The sequence below is a fragment of the Oncorhynchus mykiss genome, chromosome 8, assembly GCF_057628025.1.
Source record: "Oncorhynchus mykiss isolate SJ-2025 chromosome 8, ASM5762802v1, whole genome shotgun sequence".
In the NCBI taxonomy this organism is placed as follows: Eukaryota; Metazoa; Chordata; class Actinopteri; order Salmoniformes; family Salmonidae; genus Oncorhynchus; species Oncorhynchus mykiss.
The window spans coordinates 38,400,526-38,423,434 of NC_143029.1; the positions used below are offsets into that span (position 1 = coordinate 38,400,526).

General features: G+C 42.6%; 1 pseudogene; it reads right to left on the reverse strand.

The window, feature by feature from the left end:
- Positions 1-13,901: 13,901 nt before the first annotated feature.
- Positions 13,902-22,129, reverse strand: LOC110530911 (poly [ADP-ribose] polymerase 1-like; annotated as a pseudogene).
- Between the last annotated feature and the right edge of the window lie 780 nt (positions 22,130-22,909).

Consider the following 22,909-nt stretch of genomic DNA (forward strand, 5'->3'; position numbering starts at 1 on the left):
CATAGGAACAACATGAATTTGTGGATGAGACATGCGGTTCGACTCGAGTTTCACCATCAGGTGGAAGACGGTATCCCCGCTCTCTGGTCTATCTCACTGAAGGAAGGAGAGAGCAGGGACCGTGAGAGGCGGTTGGGAAAATTTGTTTTGAACAGTCATCCAAATTGGAATACCAAGTCGGAAACTCGGGCATCTTTCTAGAGCGCCGACATGAAGATCACCGACTTTGTGATTTGACCTCATTGACCATCAGATGCAGGTACCATCAGTACAGTAAAATAAAAAAGCAAATTATTTAAATTCATGCTCTACAAGTGCTCAACCAACTGATCCATTTCATCAAAGCTCGAGTTTTGAAAAATAATATGGTCTGATTTACAATATTGGCAGGCCAATCATAAACCCAATATGCTGTGATAATGTATTAGGCCTACTGCCCAAACCTCATTCCTACAAAACTGTTTGTGTGAGGTTAAGGTAAAACTGCAAAAGTGATCTTGACCCAGAAAAGGTTGGTGACCACTGGCTTAACCCTTTTCGGGCAATTGAAAGGTATCAACAATGTAACCTATGCCTACCTGGCAGAATCACATACTTGCATTAATCCAGTGGCCATTTGAGTAGAAAACTCCATCACAAGTATGCTACAACACCACTAGCCACAAGTCTGGATGGTGCAAACCTGAACTAAAAAGGTAACACAAAAAAGACCTCAATGTGGTTTAAGCATTGTTGTTCACTTAGAAAAACAACTAAATTGGATGTTCTATTAAATAGTGATTTACAACTGGTGTAGACTTCACAGTAAACGCTTGCTTACGAGCCCTTCCCAACATTGCAGAGTTTAAAGATAAAAATAGTAAGAACAGGAAAAAAATAAAATACACAAGAATGGAGCTATTCAGAAAGTTCACACACACATTGACTTTTTCCACATTATTGTGTTGCAGCCCGAATTAAAAAGTATAAATTAAGATGTTTGTATCACTGGTCTACACACAATACCCCATAATGTCAAAGTGGAATTATATATATATATATATATATATTTTTTTTAAGTAATAAAAAGTATTCAAACCCTTTCTTACGGCAAGCTACAATACATTCTGGAGTAAAAATGTGCTTAACAAGTTAGGTGAGGGTTTGGCCGGGGTAGGCTGTCATTGCAAATAATTTGATCGTAACTGACTTGCCTAGTTAAATAAACATTTTAAAAACTCACATAAGGAATCTAATAGTGTTTAACATTGTTTTTCATGTTTACCTCATTTCTGTACCCCACATATACAATCATCTGTAAGGTCCCCCAGTAGAGAAGTGCATTTCAAACACTGATTCAACCACAAAGATCAGGGAGGTTTTCCAATGCCTCATAAATTAGGGCATATGTTGGTAGATGTGTAAAAAAAATGTTTAAAAAGCCGACAATGAATATCACTTTGAGCATGGTGAAGTTCTTAATTACAGTTTGTGTCAATACACCCAGTCACCACAAAGACACAGGTGTCCTTCCTAACTCAGTTACCGGAAAATAAGGAAACCGCTCAGGGATTTAAACATGAGGCCAATGGTGACTTTAAAACAATTGCAGAGTTTAATATAGTTTAATGGCTGTGATAGGAGAAAACTGAGGGCAGATCAACAACATTGTAGTTACTCCAAAATACTAACCTAAAAGACAGTGAAAAGATGGAAGCGTGTACAGAACAAACAAATATTCCAAAACATGCATCCTGTTTGCAACAAGGCATTAAAGTAATATTGCAAAAAAAATAAAAAAGTGGCAAAGCAATATTTTTTGTCCTGAATATGTTTGGGGCAAATACAATACATTACTGAGTACCACTCCATAATTTCAAGCATAGCCATATCATAAGAAAAGAAATCGAAGGGAGCTAAGCAAAATCTTAGAGGAAAAACTGGTTCAGTCTGCTTCCACCTGACACTGGGAGATGAATTCACCTTTGAGAACGACAATAACCTAAAACACATGGCCAAATCTACACTGGGGTTGCTTAACAAAAAGACAGTGAATGTTTGAGTGGCCAAGTTACAGTTTTGACTTAAATCTACATGAAAATGTATGACAATACCTGAAAATGAATCAACAACCAACCCTGTAGAATTTTGGAAGTAAAAAAAAAATAAAAATGGGCAAATGTTGCATTATCCAGGTGTGTAAAGCACTTAGTCTTACCCAGAATGACTCAACTGTAATGGCTGCCAAAAAGGTTATTCTACAAAGTACTGACTCAGGGGTGTGAATACTAATGTAAATGAGATACCTGTATTTACATTTTCAATACATTTGCTAACTAATTGTAAAAACCTGTTTTCACCTTGTCATTATGGGGTATTTTGTGTAAATCTATTTAATCCATTTTGAATTGAGGCTGAAATAACATCTTGAATAAGAGGTATGAATACTAATAAAGGGTATGAACTGTATAAAGAGTACCAGTACCAAATCAGTGAGCATAAGTATGAGACATTTGAGGTAGATACAATGCATTTGGAAAGTATTGGCTCGAGTGGCTCAGCATTCTAAGGCACTACAGACCCTGGTTCGATCCCAGGCTGTATCACAACCGGCCGTGATCCGGAGTCCCATAGGGCGGCGCACAATTGGCCCAGCATCGTCCTGGTTAGGGTTCGGCCGGTGTAGGCCGTCATTATAAATAAGAATTTGTTCTTAACTGACTTGCCTAGTTAAATAAATAAACATTCAGACGTTGACTTTTTCCACATGGTTACATTTAGAGCCTTATAATTTACACACAATTGAGCTCAGGTGCTTCCTGTTTACATTGACCATCCTTGAGAAGTTTCTACAACTTGATCGGCGTCCACCTTTGGTAAATTCAGCTGATTGGACATGATTTGGAAAGGCCCACACCTATCTATATACGATCCCACAGATGCCAGTGCATGTCAGAGCAAAAACCAAGCCATGAGTTTGAAGGAATTGTCATTAGCGCTCCAATAAATGATTGTGTTGAGGGGAAAGGTAGGTCTGGGGAAGGGTACCAAAAAAATCTCTGCTGCATTGAAGGTCCGTAAGAACACAGTTCCCTCCATCATTCTTAAATGGAAGAAGTTTGGAACCACCAAGACTCTTCCTAGAGCTGGCTGCCTGGCCAAACAGAGCAATATGGGGAGAAGGGCCTTTGGGGGGGGGGGGGGGGGGGGGAATAGAAAAAAAAGCCAAACCTTGACCCAGAAAATATAAAAAACTAAAATTGGCCTATATCGAATCTTCCATTCCTCTCCAAATTTTTAGAAAAGGCTGTTGCGCAGCAACTCACTGCCTTCCTGAAGACAAACAATGTATACGAAATGCTTCAGTCTGGTTTTAGACCCCATCATAGCACTGAGACGGCACTTGTGAAGGTGGTAAATTACCTTTTAATGGCATACTAGACCTTAGTGCTGCTTTTGATACCATCGATCACCACATTCTTTTGGAGAGATTGGAAACACAAATTGGTATAAACGGACAAGTTCTGGCCTGGTTTAGATCTTATATGTCGGAAAGATATCAGTTTGTCTCTGTGAATGGTTTGTCCTCTGACAAATCAACTGTAAATGTCAGTGTTCCTCAAGGTTCCGTTTTAGGACTACTACTGTTTTCACTATATATTTGACCTCTTTGGGATGTCATTCGAAAACATAATGTTAACTTTCACTGCTATGCGGATGACACACAGCTGTACATTTCAATGAAACATGGTGAAGCCCCAAAATTGCCCTCGCTAGAAGCATGTGTTTCAGACATAAGGAAGTGGATGGCTGCAAACTTTCTACTTTTAAACTCGGACAAAACAGAGATACTTGTTCTAGGTCCTAAGAAACAAAGAGATCTTCTCCTACCCAGGTTTCTCTACCTCTTCCAATGTCTACCCAATTTCATACCACAAAGCTATTTTAAGAAACTGGTTTCAATAGTAACTCCATTTTTGCATTTATGCAAGTACAAAATAGAGGGGGGCTTTGGCCTTCCTCACTTTAAACTGTATTATTGGGCTACTAATCTGAACATTGTGTCTTTCTGGAGGGAAAGCTTACCTGCGATGAGACAGAAGGATATGCCTGCATGGCTTTTGATTGAGCAGGCCTCCTGTCAACGTTCCTCACTCCCTGCACTTGTTAATAGCCCATCATATGTGAAAAAAATCCACTTATGACTCTAACCCAGTCATTTGTCATACGCTTAGGATCTGGAAACAGATTAGGTATTTCCTTAACATACCCACTGTATACATTGACAGCCCGATTTGCCTGAATCATGTTTTCCACCCCACATTGGATGATGTGGTGTTTTCACAGTGGAGGGAGAATGGGCTCACAACAATTGGTCATCTATACTGTCAGGTGCGTGAATGAGGACCCAAAAGCGAATTAACAAAACAGAGTTTCTTTAATGACGAAACACACGTAGGCTCAGATGGACAGGCAGATTCCGACAGGACAGGACAAGGTTAGATGAACAGGCAGATTCCGACAGGACAGGACAAGGTTGCAGCAAACACGACGATAGTCTGGTTCAGGCATGAGTAACACAAACGAGAATCCGACAAAGACAGAAGCAGAAACAGAGAGAGATATAGAGACCTAATCAGAGGGAAAAAGGGAACAGGTGGGAAAAGGGGTGAACGAGGTAGTTAGAGAAAACAAGGAACAACTGGGGGAAAGAGGGGAAGAAAAGGTAACCTAATACGACCAGCAGAGGGAGACAGGGTGAAGAGAAAGAACAGGAACAGGACACAACATGACAATACATGACATATACATAGATGGTCAGTTAGCTTCATTTCAACAATTACAGGGAAAGTTCAACATGCCAACAACACATTTTTTCAGATACCTCCAAATCAGGAATTTCGTAAGGACACATATCCCACAGTATGGCATGAAGCCAAATAGTCCTACATTAGATAGCTTGATCCTTGTCAAACCCCATTCAAAAGGGTCGGTCTCTAGACTGTATGATGTGCTACAAGCCCACATAGAGGTATCCACAGACACCATTAAAAGGGATTGGGAACAAGAACTTGGCTCAGAAATCTCAGATGAGGACTGGGTAGAAACTCTCAGGAATATAAACCACAGTTCAGTGAATGCCAGACACAACCTTGTACAGTTTAAGGTGATACACAGGTTACATTACTCAAAAGTAAAACTGCATAAAATATTCCCGGACACCTCACCACTGTGTGAGAGGTGCAAGCAGGATGAGGGGACGTTGACCCACTTATTCTGGACATGTCCTAAGTTACATGTTTACTGGTCTCTCATTTTTGATTATTTATCTAGAGCCTTTGATAGAGTTCTAGCCCCAGACCCATTGACCGCTCTGTTTGGCACAGTTGATGGGAATAATCACGAAGGGAAAGCTGTCTCTCTTTGTACTCTTTAGCCAAAAGGCTCATATTGCAATTTTGGAAACTGGAGACTGTACCTACCTTTGAAATGTGGTTACGGGATTTAGGAAATGTAATACATATGGAAAAGATTCGATACAATACCTCCAATAGAAGTCCAATGTTTTACAAAATATGGCAGCCGATACTGGATAAATGGTCTAGTCCCGCTTCATAACCTGGTTGACGATCTGCTGCTACTCTGTGCTGTACTCCTCAATATTTATTTTTGGCTTAACTACACTGCTTGTAATGACTATATGCTGTCTTCCTATACATGTACCACCTAATAGGATTTTGTTTTATTTTGTGTATGTGTGAGTTTTTTTGTCCTCTAAAGTTTTGTTTTGTCCTCTAAATTGGCCATCCCATTCAACAGTACAATGAATGTCATTGTTAGTATTGCTGTCTTTTTTATTTGATTTTTTATTGTAAAATAATAAACATCTTATATTAAAAAAAAATTAAAAAGAGATCTTCTGTTGAATCTGACAATTAATCTTAATGGTTTTACAGTCGTCTCAAATAAAACTGTGAAGGACCTCGACGTTACTCTGGACCCTGATCTCTCTTTTGAAGAACATATCAAGACTGTTTCAAGGACAGCTTTTTTCCATCTACGTAACACTGCAAAAATCAGAAACTTTGTCCAAAAATGCAAAAAAATGAATCCATGTTTTTGTCACTTCTAGATTAGACTACTGCAATGCTCTACTTTCCAGCTACCCGGGTAAAGCACGAAATAAACTTCAGTTAGTGCTAAATACGGCTGCTAGAATCCTGACTAGAACCAAAAAAAATGTATCATATTACTCCAGTGCTAGCCTCCCTACACTGGCTTCCTGTCAAGGCAAGGGCTGATTTCAAGGTTTTACTGCTAACCTACAAAGCATTACATGGGCTTGCTCCTACCTATCGCTCTGATTTGGTCCTGCCGTACATACCTACACGTACGCTACGGTCACAAGACGCAGGCCTCCTAATTGTCCCTAGAATTTCTAAGCAAACAGCTGGAGGCAGGGCTTTCTCCTATAGAGCTCCATTTTTATGGAATGGTCTGCCTACCCATGTGAGAGACGCAAACTCGGTCTCAACCTTTAAGTCTTTACTGAAGACTCATCTCTTCAGTAGGTCATATGATTGAGTGTAGTCTGGCCCAGGAGTGCGAAGGTGAACGGAAAGGCTCTGGAGCAACGAACCACCCTTGCTGTCTCTGCCTGGACGGTTCCCCTCTTTCCACTGGGATTCTCTGCCTCTAACCCTATTACAGGGGCTGAGTCACTGGCTTACTAGGGCTCTTTCATACCGTCCCTAGGAGGGGTGCGTCACTTGAGTGGGTTGAGTCACTGATGTGATCTTCCTGTCTGGGTTGGCACCCCCCCTTGGGTTGTGCCGTGGCGGAGAACTTTGTGGGCTATACTCGGCCTTGTCTCAGGATGGTAAGTTGGTGGTTGAAGATATCCCTCTAGTGGTGTGGGGGCTGTGCTTTGGCAAAGTGGGTGGGGTTATATCCTTCCTGTTTGGCCCTGTCCGGGGCTGTCCTCGGATGGAGCCACAGTGTCTCCTGACCCCTCCTGTCTCAGCCTCCAGTATTTATGCTGCAGTAGTTTGTGTGTCGGAGGGCTAGGTCAGTTTGTTATATCTGGAGTACTTCTCCTGTCCTATCCGGTGTCCTGTGTGAATTTAAGTATGCTCTCTCTAATTCTCTCTTTCTTTCTCGGAGGACCTGAGCCCTAGGACCATGCCTCAGGACTACCTGACATGATGACTCCTTGCTGTCCCCAGTCCACCTGGCTGTGCTGCTGCTCCAGTTTCAAATGTTCTGCCTGTGATTATTATTATTTGACCATGCTGGTCATTTATGAACATTTGAACATCTTGGCCATGTTCTGTTACAATCTCCACCCGGCACAGCCAGAAGAGGACTGGCCACCCCACATAGCCTGGTTCCTCTCTAGGTTTCTTCCTAGGGAGTTTTTCCTAGCCACCGTGCTTCTACACCTGCATTGCTTGCTGTTTGGGGTTTTAGGCTGGGTTTCTGTACAGCACTTTGAGATATCAGCTGATGTACGAAGGGCTATATAAACACATTTGATTTGACAGGGAAGTGACCAAGAACTCGTTGGTCACTCAGACAGAGCTCCAGAGTTCTTCTGTGGAGATGGGAGAACCTTCCAGAAGGACAACCATCTCTGCAGCACTCCACCAATCAGGCCATAATGGTAGTGGCCAGACAGAAGACACTCAGTAAAAAATGCACATGACAGCCCGCTTGGAGTTTGCCAAAAGGCATCGAAAGGACTTTAAGAGAAACTTTAAGAGAAACAAACCCTGACGCGAATGCGCTTTTGTTAAATCATCACCCGTTCGGCGAAGTAGGCTGTGATTCAATGATAAATTAAAAGGCACTACATTGATTATATGCAACGCAGGACAAGCTAGTTAAACTAGTCATATCATCAACCATGTGAAGTTAACAATCAATCTTAATATAGTCACTAGTTAAGTTTAATTCTAGCTAGCAACTTACCTTGGCTCCTTGCTGCACTCGCATAACAGGTGGTCAGTCTGCCACGCAGTCTCCCCTTAGATTGCAATGTAATCGGCCATAATCGGCATCCAAAAATGCAGATTACCGATTATGAAAACTTGAAAAAAGTGGAAGGGTCTAAATACTTTCCGAATGCACTGTACACGAAGGAAGGGTAAAGTGACTAGGCATCAGAACAGATCAGATAAATATGAACAGAGTAGTAGCAGCAAATTATGTGTAAGTGTATGTGTGTTGTGTTGGTATGCGTGTGTGTGAATGAAGCTTATGTGAATGTAGGTGGGTTTTATGTGTGAGAGTGAATACAGTTGAAGTCGGAAGTTTACATACTTAGGTTGGAGTCATTAAAACTTGTTTGTTTTTCAACCACTCCACAAATTTTTCTTGTTACAAACTATAGTTTTGGCAAATCGGTTAGGACATCTACTTTGTGCATGACAAGTCATTTTTCCAACAATTGTTTACAGACAGATTATTTAACTTATAATTCACTATCACAATTCCAGTAGGTCAGAAGTGTACATACACTAAGGTGACTGTGCCTTTAAACAGTTTGGAAATTTCCAGAAAATTATGTCATGTCATGAAACCACATAGCCGTCATACCACTCAGGAAGGAGACGTGTTCTGTCTCTTAGAGATGAACGTACTTTGTTGCGAAGTGAACAGCAGCAAAGAACCTTGTGAAGATGCTGGAGGAAACAGGTAAAAAAGTATCTATATCTACAGTAAAACGAGTCCTATATCAACATAACCTGAAAGGCCGCTAAGCAAGGAAGAAGCCACTGCTCCAAAACCACCATAAAAAAGCCAGACTACGGTTTGCAACTGCACATGGGGACAAAGATCGTACTTGTTGGAGAAATGTTCTCTGGTCTGATGACACAAAAATAGAACTGTTCAGCATAATGACCATCGTTATGTTTGGAGGAAAAAGGGGGAGGCTTGCAAGCCGAAAAACATCATCCCAACTGTGAAGCACGGGGGTGGCTGCATCATGTTGTGGGAGGGTGCGGTAGGAGGGACTGGTGCACTTCACAAAATAGATGACATTGTGAGGAGGAAAAGTACGTGCATATATTGAAGCAACATCAGTCAGGAAGTTAAAGCTTCCAAATGGACTATGACCCCAAGCATACTTCGAAAGTCAAGGTATTGGAGTGGAGAATTAATTGAAATAGCTAGCTCTATGAATTTGAGATTTATTTATTTTACCTTTATTTAACAAATTATTTATAATGACGGCCTACCCCGGGCAAACGCTGGGCCAAATTGTGGCCGCCCTAGGGACTCCCAATCACAACCTGATGTGATAGTCTGGATTCGAACCAGGGACTGTAGTGATGCACTGAGATGCAGTGCCTTAGACCACTGAGCCAATCGGGAGCCCACAAAATACAGTTGATACAGTCCACCCCATACAGAAAAATATGTCATACAGCAAGCCAACTTAGTATGACGCCTCACATCACCCACTAGACAGCTGTCAGTGTCTTCAGCTGCTGAATAGGCGGTTTGTTTTTAGATAGAAGAAAGAAACCTAACTATATATTTCAGGGAACAGTGGATAATGTAAGCAAATAGCTAACTAAATGTGTTATTACAACAGTAAGTTAGACCGCTCATCGTTGTTGGGTAATTATTATACCATAAATTAGCGTTAGTTACACCCTTGGCTCAAAAATGAGTGGATAAAAAGATTCAGAAACAAACAAAACTCAGCTAGCATGAGCTAGTTTAGTCTTTAGCTAACCGACTACAAGGTTGCTATAATTTCGCTAGCCATTATGACCATCGCCTAATTATGTTTAGTGTAGCTGGCTAACGTTTGCAAATAACTAGCTAGCTAACCTTAGTAACTAACAAGCATTATTAGCTCACTAGCTTTTGAGTCTAGAAATCGTGAGCTTATAAACACTTCATTGGGGGAGGGTGCGACAAGTATTCAGTGAATAATAACATGTCAGGTTTTAAACAACAAATTACCTCAGAATGGCATTGGTAGCTTAAACGTGTTGTAAAATTTGTGTTATTACTTACTCTCATCAAACAGCTGGTCCATCTCCGCCATCTTGAATTAGCCGCGCCGTTTTTTTCAAAGATGTATTGTTAAGATGCATTCTGGGACAGAGGGTGTCTGGAGCATACAACTAATTCAGCGGTCATCTTTATAATAAACCAGTACATTATTATTTTCAGATATATAATTTATGGAAAGGGCTGTTCAAATTGGGTTACAATGAAATTCATGTATTTAGCTATAGTTGTATAAAACTTTGAGAAGACTGGCACAGACCTCAAACGTCCTGTCTGAGGGGGGGGGGGGGATACACTCCAATGATCCCTGTTGTATAATTCATCCACACAAATAAGACAAAAATACAGTAATGAGAATGCTGTTTAAATTGCCTTACCACGCAGAGAATCTACCCTTGTTTCACACAGGATTCAAAGGATACCCCCAAATGACAGACATGCAGTAAGTGGGCCACCTGGGGATGTTTGACATATTAGGTGTAGACATTAATTCTCCAGACATACTGTACATGCAACCCCAGAGGTTGCTTTTACCTCAAATACTACCTAGGACTATGGGTACACAGGTACAATTTTACAGACAAGTAATTTTATATTGTTATCTAATGAGAATCTCTTTCCACAGGTACCTCAATTCAGCCATTTTGAAAGGCAAACTCTGACCTCATGATCCACAGTCTTATTAGTAACTTAGTAAAGACAAACAGGTACGTACTGAGTTGCATAAAACCAAGGCCAATACATCAATCCAATTTATAGCCATCTGCTATTGCAATAAGCCATGTAGCCTCCTCCCTAAGTTTGTTCTATTCACTGCTTTAGCACACTCTGCCAACCCGGATGTTCTAGCTGTGTCTGAATCCTGGCTTAGGAAGACCACCAAAAATTCAGACATTTTAATTCCAAACTACAACATTTTCAGACAAGATAGAACTGCCAAAGGGGGCGGTGTTGCAATCTACTGCAAAGATAGCCTGCAGAGTTCTGTCCTACTATCCAGGTCTGTACCCAAACATTTTTGAACTTCTACTTTTAAAAATCCACCTCTCTAAAAACAAGTCTCTCACCGTTGCCGCCTGCTATAGACCACCCTCTGCCCCCAGCTGTGCTCTGGACACCATATGTGAACTGATTGCCCCCCATCTATCTTCAGAGCTTGTGCTGCTAGGCGACCTAAACTGGAACATGCTTAACACCCCAGCCATCCTACAATCTAAACTTGATGCCCTCAACCTCACACAAATTATCAATGAACCTACCAGGTACCTCCCCAAAGCCTTAAACACGGGCACGCTCATAGATATCATCCTAACCAACTTGCCCTCTAAATACACCTCTGCTGTCTTCAACCAAGATCTCAGCGATCACTGCCTCATTGCCTGCATCCGTAATGGTTCTCCCTTGGTTCTCCCCAGACCTGACTGCCCTTAACCAACACAAAAACATCCTATGGCATTCTGCATTAGCATCGAACAGCCCCCGTGATATGCAGCTGTTCAGGGAAGCTAGAAACCATTATACACAGGCAGTTAGAAAAGCCAAGGCTAGCTTTTTCAAGCAGAAATTTGCTTCCTGCAACACTAACTCAAAAAAGTTCTGGGACACTGTAAAGTCCATGGAGAATAAGAACACCTCCTCCCAGCTGCCCACTGCACTGAAGATAGGAAACACTGTCACCACTGATAAATCAACCATAATTGAGAATTTCAATAAGCATTTTTCTACGGCTGGCCATGCTTTCCACCTGGCTACTCCTACCCCGGTCAACAGCACTGCACCCCCCACAACAACTCGCCCAAGCCTTCCCCATTTCTCCTTCTCCCAAATCTGCTCAGCTGATGTTCTGAAAGAGCTGCAAAATCTGGACCCCTACAAATCAGCCGGGCTAGACAATCTGGACCCTTTCTTTCTAAAATTATCTGCCAAAATTGTTGCCACCCCTATTACTAGCCTGTTCAACCTCTCTTCCGTGTCGTCTGAGATTCCCAAAGATTGGAAAGCAGCTGCGGTCATTCCCCTCTTCAAAGGGGGTGACACTCTTGACCCAAACTGCTACAGACCTATATCTATCCTACCATGCCTTTCTAAGGTCTTCGAAAGCCAAGTCAACAAACAGATAACCGACCATTTCGAATCTCACCATACCTTCTCTGCTATGCAATCTGGTTTCAGAGCTGGTCATGGGTGCACCTCAGCCACGCTCAAGGTCCTAAATGATATCTTAACCGCCATCGATAAGAAACATTACTGTGCAGCCGTATTCATTGATCTGGCCAAGGCTTTCGACTCTGTCAATCACCACATCCTCATCGGCAGACTCGACAGCCTTTGTTTCTCAAATGATTGCCTCGCCTGGTTCACCAACTACTTCTCTGATAGAGTTCAGTGTGTCAAATCGGAGGGTCTGCTGTCCGGACCTCTGGCAGTCTCTATGGGGGTGCCACAGGGTTCAATTCTTGGACCGACTCTCTTCTCTGTATACATCAATGAGGTCGCTCTTGCTGCTGGTGAGTCTCTGATCCACCTCTACGCAGACGACACCATTCTGTATACTTCTGGCCCTTCTTTGGACACTGTGTTAACAACCCTCCAGGCAAGCTTCAATGCCATACAACTCTCCTTCCGTGGCCTCCAATTGCTCTTAAATAAAAGTAAAACTAAATGCATGCTCTTCAACCGATCGCTACCTGTACCTACCCGCCTATCCAACATTACTACTCTGGACGGCTCTGACTTAGAATACGTGGACAACTACAAATACTTAGGTGTCTGGTTAGACTGTAAACTCTCCTTCCAGACCCATATCAAATATCTCCAATCCAAAGTTAAATCTAGAATTGGCTTCCTATTTCGCAACAAAGCATCCTTCACTCATGCTGCCAAACATACCCTTGTAAAACTGACCATCCTACCAATCCTCGACTTTGGCGATGTCATTTACAAAATAGCCTCCAATACCCTACTCAACAAATTGGATGCAGTCTATCACAGTGCAATCCGTTTTGTCACCAAAGCCCCATATACTACCCACCATTGTGACCTGTACGCTCTCGTTGGCTGGCCCTCGCTTCATACTTGTCGCCAAACCCACTGGCTCCATGTCATCTACAAGACCCTGCTAGGTAAAGTCCCCCCTTATCTCAGCTCGCTGGTCACCATAGCATCTCCCACCTGTAGCACACGCTCCAGCAGGTATATCTCTCTAGTCACCCCCAAAACCAATTCTTTCTTTGGCCGCCTCTCCTTCCAGTTCTCTGCTGCCAATGACTGGAACGAACTACAAAAATCTCTGAAACTGGAAACACTTATCTCCCTCACTAGCTTTAAGCACCAACTGTCAGAGCAGCTCACAGATTACTGCACCTGTACATAGCCCACCTATAATTTAGCCCAAACAACTACCTCTTTCCCCTACTGTATTTAATTTATTTATTTATTTTGCTCCTTTGCACCCCATTATTTTTATTTCTACTTTGCACATTCTTCCATTGCAAATCTACCATTCCAGTGTTTTACTTGCTATATTGTATTTACTTTGCCACCATGGCCTTTTTGCCTTTACCTCCCTTATCTCACCTCATTTGCTCACATCGTATATAGACTTGTTTATACTGTATTATTGACTGTATGTTTGTTTTACTCCATGTGTAACTCTGTGTCATTGTATGTGTCGAACTGCTTTGCTTTATCTTGGCCAGGTCGCAATTGTAAATGAGAACTTGTTCTCAACTTGCCTACCTGGTTAAATAATGGTGAAATAAATAAAAATAAATAAATAAAAATGTTCTAACCTTATACATTTGTAATAACAATGTAGTAGAGCTGCAATAACAAGTGCAATGCACAAACTCAATTGGATGTGAAAGTATGAGACTCAGTCAGAAGTTAGGCCCTCAGAGGAAGCAAAGGATACTCGTTGTACAGCAGACTTCAATGTTGGTGTTGGTTCCTTTTCCCACAGGCACTTGCACCCCGTCTAAAGTGACAATGGCACTAGAATCTGGGGCATTTCTACCCAAACCTAACAGGGAGAGACGGAAGAAAATAATGAGTTAAATGGCAAGTAAGTTACTACAATATACTTTTTAGTATAAATAGTGCATGATTGTATACTGCCTTTTCAATCATTTTGATATTACCTCAAATCAAGCCATACCTTTCACACTTGGTTTACCCTTGGGTAGTTTTGTGATGTGCGGGGCCTTCTTACGTTCATGCCTGTACAAAAAAATATATATAATCAATGACAATAGTTGTTGACTGCAGAGAATATGGAATATTAACAGCATTCTAAGAACCTGAGCTGTCACGCATATGTTTCAGAGGGCAACTTTTCTCAGTAGAATGAGGCCAGTAGGGTTGTACTGGGCGGTGTGGCAGTAGTTGGCGAACTTGGACACTATGTCTGCAAAGTACACACCTTTGCCAAACATGTAATCCATCTGGAAAGTGTCAAAACATTGTGAGCATTTTTCAAAATGTCACAATGTAGTAAAGCTGAATTTGAGCTGGAGCTGTTGTCAAATATTGATAAATATGGACTGCACAAAAAACAACATGCAATAGACCTTCTAATTAAAAAAACAAACAAAGGAACTTGGGCTATGCATCCCATGCATTAGACAGCACTGTAACGTGAGGTGGACACTTACCACGGGGGCCTCTGGCAGGGCGATGCGCAGACCCCGAGACAGGATACCAGCATAGTTGGTGGCACGAGAACAGTAGCTGACGATTGGGCAGATCCTTGAAAGGGCAGTACCCCTGGTACTCTCCCTCCCTAACGATTCTGAAGATATGAGAGGGCGGAAGCGAGACACCACAGAAGACACACAATATAGTTTAAAAAAACAACAAGGGGGGGGGGGGGGGGATGCTAAGGAATTTCTGCCTTCTCATGCTGGTGGAGGAAACAACCAATGAGGATGGGCCAGTCATGGTAGTCCACAAACATTTCTTATTAAAAAGTAGTCCTGTCAAGTCAAATGCACAACATGTTTCTTAAATATGAACACAAACAATCCTTGTAGCTGATTTCATAGCTTGAGCAGTGTCTGCAAGTTCTAGCTGTACCTGTCCATAGTCGATTGCCAGAGGGTAGAATTTGTTGGGGTACTTGGTGAAGTGGGAAGAACCCCAGGTGTTGCTTGTCTTCTCTTCATACACACCAAGGAAGTTGTCCATGGTAGAGTTCTTCTCATGGAACTTATCCAGCGTATTGCCCCCCGATGGTGGTGCCCACTCTGCCCCAGGAGCACCCAGTACCTACACACAGAGGAGAAAGAGAGAAGGTGAGGAGGGACAGAAGCCAGGAGACCGAGGGAGAGGAAAGAGAGAAGGGTGAGATGAGGGGAAACGGAAAAGGACAAAGGCAGAAGAGGAAGATAAATTCACGGAAAGTAGTGAGTAGCCAAGGGAAAGGGGGAGACGAGTGGTGAATGGGGAGGATAAAGAGAGTGATGAGAGGAAGAGAGAAAGTGGCACCCGTTTCTGAACATCGTCCTCCAGCAGCTGCAGTTTGTAGTTGGTTCCCCTGACGATGTCCACCAGACCCAGCATAGCGCTAAAGATCTTGTCGTTTTGCTCCAGGACGTGAGCACTGTTCTCTAGACCAGAATCTGGGTCCACTGCTGCCCCTCCTTTCAGTCAGTTTCATCTTCTTTACTGGCCTTGCTACCACCTGCAAAAATAGAAAAAAGTAGAATTGACCCCAACTACTATATACTCTACCATAGCAGCCTGTAACAACATAACACTCTACCATACCAATCAGTTAAATGACTCATCAATGCTACATCCGATTCCTTACCTTCCTAGTGCTCTTGGCAGCCATGGCTCCAGACTTGGAGGCTACTACTGTAGCATGGGTCTCTAGTTTGACCTCTGTCCTCCAGGTGTAGATGGTGTTCAGGGAGACCAGCTCCTGCATAGCCTTGCCAGATGACTTGATGTCTGTGAGGGAAGTCCTCTGAGACGACACGCACGCCAGACTCCTTCCATCTCCTCTAGGAGATCAAAGATGTCAAATTTGGAAATAAGGGCTGTCCCTGAAAAAAAAAAGTTGTCTGTCCTTCCAAAACACCCTATGTGTTTTAATAAAATCAACTATATGCACTGAGCTTGTCTGATGCTTTAAGCGCAATGTTTTATTAAACAATTAAGACAAATGACTCGAGGGAGCCCGATGCCAAGCTGTGTAAAGAAAAAAAAGAAAGCAATTGCCTGTGTGACTGGCACACGTTGTCCCTCTCCTCCTTGCTGCAGCAAAAGGGCACCACAGCAAGTGTTCATTGCGCTGTCCGTGCTGAAGCTTCAACATAATTTCAACCATTTCGTTTCTTACATGTTTCTGACTGAAAAGTTCTGCTCCCTCAGTTGTTTAGGAAGAACATACCCTATTCCCTCAACCCTTGCTCTCTTTACGTGAAACATGTATGCATTGCTAGAATATCAGGGACACCGCTCCTGAATTATGTACATTCCAGTAAAGTTAAAGTTCGTAGACAATAGTCTCCATCTTTAATTACATCACTAAACAAAGCCTTACCCTTCAGATTTAATGGCAGGCAGCCTCATCTTGAGCTCCTTGTCTTCCCCTGAGTGTGTTGAAGCCTTTGAGCTGGGCAGCGCTGTACTCTGCTTTGAAGACCCACGAAGCAGGCCGTATGGTACCAGCGGTGTATCAACCCAAGCTGGGGCTTCTCTGGGTCCACGGTCTTGTTAAACACACGGATTTAGTCCTGGAGCACAGAGGTGTTAGGGCTGTTATGATAGTGTTAATTTGGGTTTATGTAGGATTCATGCATTTATGGAAATTAACAATCTCTTTATTCTTAAACCTTTTTTCACATTGAACAGATGTTTTAGAATAGATGTAGGGCAACTTCATTTTGCAGCCAGGTGTATATCAGATAATGAACAGATGTAAATAATGGCTTCTAAACTTTTCCATTTTTTCCTCACACTCTTTGCATGTGCTGCTGTTGAACTTGGCATACTCCACTGCAAAGTCATTCAGAGTCTTCTCTCCTTTTGCCCCACCCTTTGCGTCAACTTTTCCCGTGAGGAAGAGGGAAGCCAACGTGTTATTTGACCTTTGACTTCCAGTCAATGAGCATTCACTTTTTTTGGGTGTGCCTTTTCAATTGCGTCACAGGGATACACAGATGACTTCATGCTGGGGGAAAGGTTAACGGTTAGAAGTTAAAGCCTGACCTCCTGTGGCTCCCCCAGTCTCGATGGCCTTCTTCCTAAAAAAATAACAGTAGCGAGGCTATATACAGGCACCGGTTAGTCAGGCTGATTGAGGTAGTATGTACATGTAGATATGGTTAAAGTAACTATGCATATATGATGAACAGAGAGTAGCAGTAGCATAAAAGAGGGGTTGGCGGGTGGCGGGACACAATGCAGATAGTCCGGTTAGCCAATGTGCGGGGGCACCGGTTAGTCAAGCTAATTGAGGTAGTATGTACATGAATGTATAGTTAAAGTGACTATGCATATGATAAACAGAGAGTAGCAGCAGCATTTTAGAGGGGTTGGGGGGGCAATGCAAATAGTCCGGGTAGCCTTATGGCTTGGGGGTAAAAACTGTTGCCATGCGGTAGTAGAGTGACTGGGGTGACTGGGGTCTTTGACAATTTTTAGGGCCTTCCTCTGACACCGCCTGGTGTAGAGGTCCTGGATGGCAGGCAGCTTAGCCCCAGTGATGTACTGGACTGTTCGCATTACCCTCTGTAGTGCCTTGCGGTCGTAGGTCGAGCAATTGCCATACCAGGCAGTAATGCAACCAGTAATGCTCTCTTTGTTGCAGCTGTAGAACCTTTTGAGGATCTGAGGACCCATGCCAAATCTTTTTAGTTTCCTGAGGGTGAATAGGCTTTGTTGTGCCCTCTTCACGACTGTCTTGGTGTGTTTGGACCATTTGAATTTGTTGGTGATGTGGACACCAAGGAACTTGAAGCTCTGCAACATACACTTGCAATTTTAGCTTCTCGTTACACTTGTGAAGTGTAAACATTGGCCCATGTAAAATTCTTGCCACAATTCACACAAGTCTCAGGAATTGTATAGGTTAACTAAAAAGTCAATATGACAAAGAATAATGTATAATACATTCTCCCTTAGCTAATTTGTAAATGGGTCAAGGTGACAATGGCACCTGACGTCAAATTCCTTGGAAGGGCCTATAGGAAAGCAAATTAATGCATCAAGATCACTTCACAATTGATGGCAATCTGAAGAAATACTAATTGAGTGATTTTCGGTAAAGTAAATAACGTCAGCAAGGAAAGTGCCGCTACATGCATTAAGGAATCAACGTGCTTTCACATGAAATCGTTCAGAAGCCATTTAAAAGCTACTGAGGGCTTATCGACAAAACAGTCTTTATTCGTAAAGGAAATCCACAACATATCAATAATGGGCTGTTTAGCGCAGAATCAACATAATAACCGTATATAAGGGTTTTATACAGTTACATTTCTGCAGTTTTCGCGGAATGAAAGAGATGCTCCACATTACCTGCACCATGACAGCCATTCGCAGCGAATCCTTTGCAATGGTTTCTTGGCATTTCTTGCAAAGATGCATGTCCACTTTTGCCATGTAAAGCTTGTCGTCTTGAGCATATGCCATTTCTGTATTGTTTTGATTTAGAATGAGGTTGATTGACTGTGACGTTACTTCAAACTTTCCTAGCAGTAGCCACAATCACAAGGTAGTTCTTTGAAATAAAGTAGTTCGCACCAATTATATGTGCATATCCTGCCACTTACTGTACAGGTGGATAAGGATCCAAAAAGTAGGAAAAAAAAATCAATCTAAAAAACAAATGACAAATTCCATACAAACTGTCAGCAACAACATGTTAATTAAGCTAAATCAGCCAGCTGATCTGTTTTAATCAGGTCCCTACCCAGGCTCAGAAGGATCCTGTGATGGCGGGACATTTCTAGGCGACAGTAGTCCTCAAAGTTCTACCTTTAAGTCTTGGTGGCCCAAAAACGTCTCGGCTGCAGATATAATGATCGCTATGTGCAGTTTTATTTGACTGTCTCCACAGGGTCATGTGGTTATAAATCAGAGCAATGCTTCTTAAACCTGCCCTCTCTTACTCTTATTATTTGGCATCACTCACCAGCCGACAGCACCACTGCCTTTTATCTCAGTTGCCCGTTTGGTAAACCTCAGTACAAAAAAGGCAGACAATTGGGTTGCCACTAAACAGCATCCTTTTAATAGATACATTTACAATATGGTACCGTTTATCTCAATAAAAATTGTGGAAAAAATAGCATTCCCATTGAAAAAGTTATTTTCTCATACCCACTCCCTAATGAAATAACAAACACTGAACAAACTATCCAAAAAACAACAAAACCGAACCATGCCGCTAATATGGCTCGTGCAAACAGGCAACTAAACATAGAATAAGAACCCACAAACTACCCAAGGAATATGGCTACCTAAATATGGTCCCCATTCAGAGACAACGATAAACAGCTGCCTCTGATTGAGAACCAATCTAGGTAACCATAGACACATAAACACCTAGACATAGAAAAACCCCTAGACAATACAAAACTAAACAAACCACCCTCGTCACACCCTGACCTAACCAAAATAATAAAGAAAACAAAGATAACTAAGGTCAGGGCGTGACACTATCTTAATGACTAACTTCCACTCCTCTTTCTATTCTGGTTTGAGACTGTTTGCGCTGTTCTGTGAAGGGAGTAGTACACAGCGTAGTACGAGATCTTCAGTTTCTTGGCAGTTTCTCGCATGGAATAGCCTTAATTTCTCAGAACAAGAATGGACTGATGAGTTTCAGAAGAAAGTTATTCGTTTCTGGCCATTTTGAGCCTGTAATCGAACCCACAAATGCTGATGCTCCAGATACTCAACTAGTCTAAAGAAGGACAGTTGTATTGCTTCTTTAAGCGTTTTCTAATGATCAACTAGCCTTTTAAAATTATAAACTTGGATTAGCTAACATAACGTACCATTGGAACACAGGAGTGATGGTTGCCGATAATGGGCCTCTCTCTGTATACCGATGTAGATATTAAATCACAAATCAGCCGTTTCCAGCTACAATAGTAATTTACAACATTAACAATGTCTACACTGTATTTCTGATCGATTTGATGTTATTCTTTTCTTTCAAAAACAAAGACATTTCTAAGTGACCCCAAACTTTTGAACGGTAGTGTAAATATGTGGATAAGCAATGTCAGAGCGGCATAGACTAAGATACAGTAGATAGTATAGAATACAATATATACATATGAGATGAGTAATGCAAGATATGTAAATATAATTAAAGTGACTAGCGTTCCATTTGTTAAAGTAGCCAGTGATTTCAAGTCTATGTATGAAGGCAGCTGCCTCTAATGTGCTAGTGGTGGCTAATTAACAGTCTGATGGTCTCGAGATAGAAGCTTTTTTTCAGTCTCTCTGTCCCAGCTTTGATGCAGCTGTTCAGACCAAGCCTTCTAGATAATAGCGGGGTGAACAGGCAGTGGCTCGGTTGGTTGTTGTCGTCGATTATGTTTTTGGCCTTCCTGTGACATCGGGTGCTGTAGGTGTCCTGGAGGGCAAGTAGTTTGCCCCCGGTGATGCGGGATGTGCAGTTGCCTTACCAGGCAGTGATACTGTCTGACAGGATGCCCTCAAATGTGCATCTGTAAAATATTGTAAGGGTTTTAGGTGCCAAGCCAAATGTATTCAGCCTCCTGAAGTAACTGGAATAAGTAACTGGAATAAGCAATTTCAAAAATGTGTCAAGTGCAGCATTTGGTTGCTCCTTATTACACACCACTGAACAGCAAATATTATTTTCATCTTGAAAACAGGAATCACTACAACACTTGTTGTATGACCGCTTATACACTATATTTGGCCCAGCCTTTGAAACTGTTTTTCCTAGGTATGGCAACTATATTGTGATCACTACATCCGATGGATTTGGATACTGCTTTAGAGCAGATTTCTGCAGCATTAGTAAGGATGTGGTCAATACAAGTGGATGATTTTATTCCTGTACTGTTTGTAAATACCCTTGTAGGTTGGCTGATAAGCTGAACCAGGATGCAGCCACTGTTAACAGTGATGTTGAAGTTTTTTCTTGAGTGGCCAGCTTGATGAAAGCCAGTCAATATGTGGTCACCCAGAAAATATACCTCCCAGTTGATATCACATACATTACCAAGTATTTCACACATATTATCCAGATACTGACTGTTAGCACTTGTTGGTCTATAGCAGCTTCCTACCAGAATCGGGTTTAGGTGAGGCAGGTGAACCTGTAGCCATATTACTTCAACAGCATTTGACAGTGGTCAAAACCTGCTACTTTCACACTAAATAATGAAAGCAACTTCCATTACAAATTTCTCTGTAATGGGAAAAAAATCCATCACCAGATTCACAGGGAATACATTACAAGGAGTGGAGAAGCAATACTCCAAGCTGCAGGTTCATGCTACTTGTCAAACATAGAGAACTGATACTGTTTACTGGTTATTGGGGTGGGATTGGCATTGGGTGTGGGGGTCCGTGGGTGGGGTGGGATTGTCATTGGGTGTGGGGGTCCGTTGTTGGGGTGGGATTGGCATTGGGTGTGGGGGTCCGTTGTTGGGGTGGGATTGGCATTGAGTGTGGGGGTCCGTGGGTGGGGTGGGATTGGCACTGGGTTTGGGGGTCTGTGGGTGGGGTGGGATTGGCACTGGGTGTGAGGGTCTGTTGTTGGGGTGGGATTGGCATTGGGTGTGGGTGTCCGTCGGTGGGGTGGGATTGGCATTGGGTGTGGGTGTCCGTCGGTGGGGTGGGATTGGCATTGGGTTTGGGGGTCTGTGGGTGGGGTGGGATTGGCACTGGGTGTGGGGGTCTGTTGTTGGGGTGGGATTGGCATTGGGTGTGGGTGTCCGTCGTTGGGGTGGGATTGGCATTGGGTGTGGGGGTCTGTGGGTGGGGTGGGATTGGCACTGGGTGTGGGGGTCTGTTGTTGGGGTGGGATTGGCATTGGGTGTGGGTGTCCGTCGTTGGGGTGGGATTGGCATTGGGTGTGGGGGTCCGTGGGTGGCTTTTGATTATTATAATTTGTATTCCTCATGTCTTACTCATTGGTAGGAGGACGTCTGGTCCACATCAGATGTTGGGTATTATATTTATAGAATGTGGCCTGAATCCTATAAATTAAAATGGCCAATTTGGGTGCAAACAATTAGCTTAATATCTCCAAGATACAATTACATTTCAACAAAATACTGTTTCAGGAAAGCCAATCGTACCTGTTTCTAACTACAGAAATAATTTCAGAAGAATCTGAGAAGTTGGGTGTCAGGGCTGGAGCGACTAATCTCCCTCTCCAAGCGAGCCCAGCTCTACAACGCGGGAGGCGGTGAAGAGAAGGATGGCTGAGTATCTGATGCGTGCTGAGCAGATATCCAATCAACATCTGAGAAGAAACATGGTTCGAAGGTCAACACAGGCAGCGGTAAGTGGCTATAGACAATCTCTTTGGCTACTGATGCACCCTGATAGTCATTATTGTAAAATACATTTCTTCTCAATGACTTGCCTGGCTACATAAAGGTTATATAAAATAAATATTTTGTAAACGTCCATCTATCTCAGGCCCTGGGGGTACAGTGCTCCACCCCCATCAGCAGAGGGGGTCAGCAGAGTCCAGCCGGGGAGCTCAGGGCCTACAGGGTCATTGATAAGGTCAGTCTGGGGAGGAAGGAGTTAAAGATCAGTCAAAGAGAGTTTCTTTTAGCTCGGTGCAGATGAAGTCGAGAAGTCAATGAAAGGAAGCCACTTTAGACTATTGAGATGTACCCTGTGGTTTCCTGTACTCATCTCATCTCCTAGAAAGACTTTTGTGTTACCT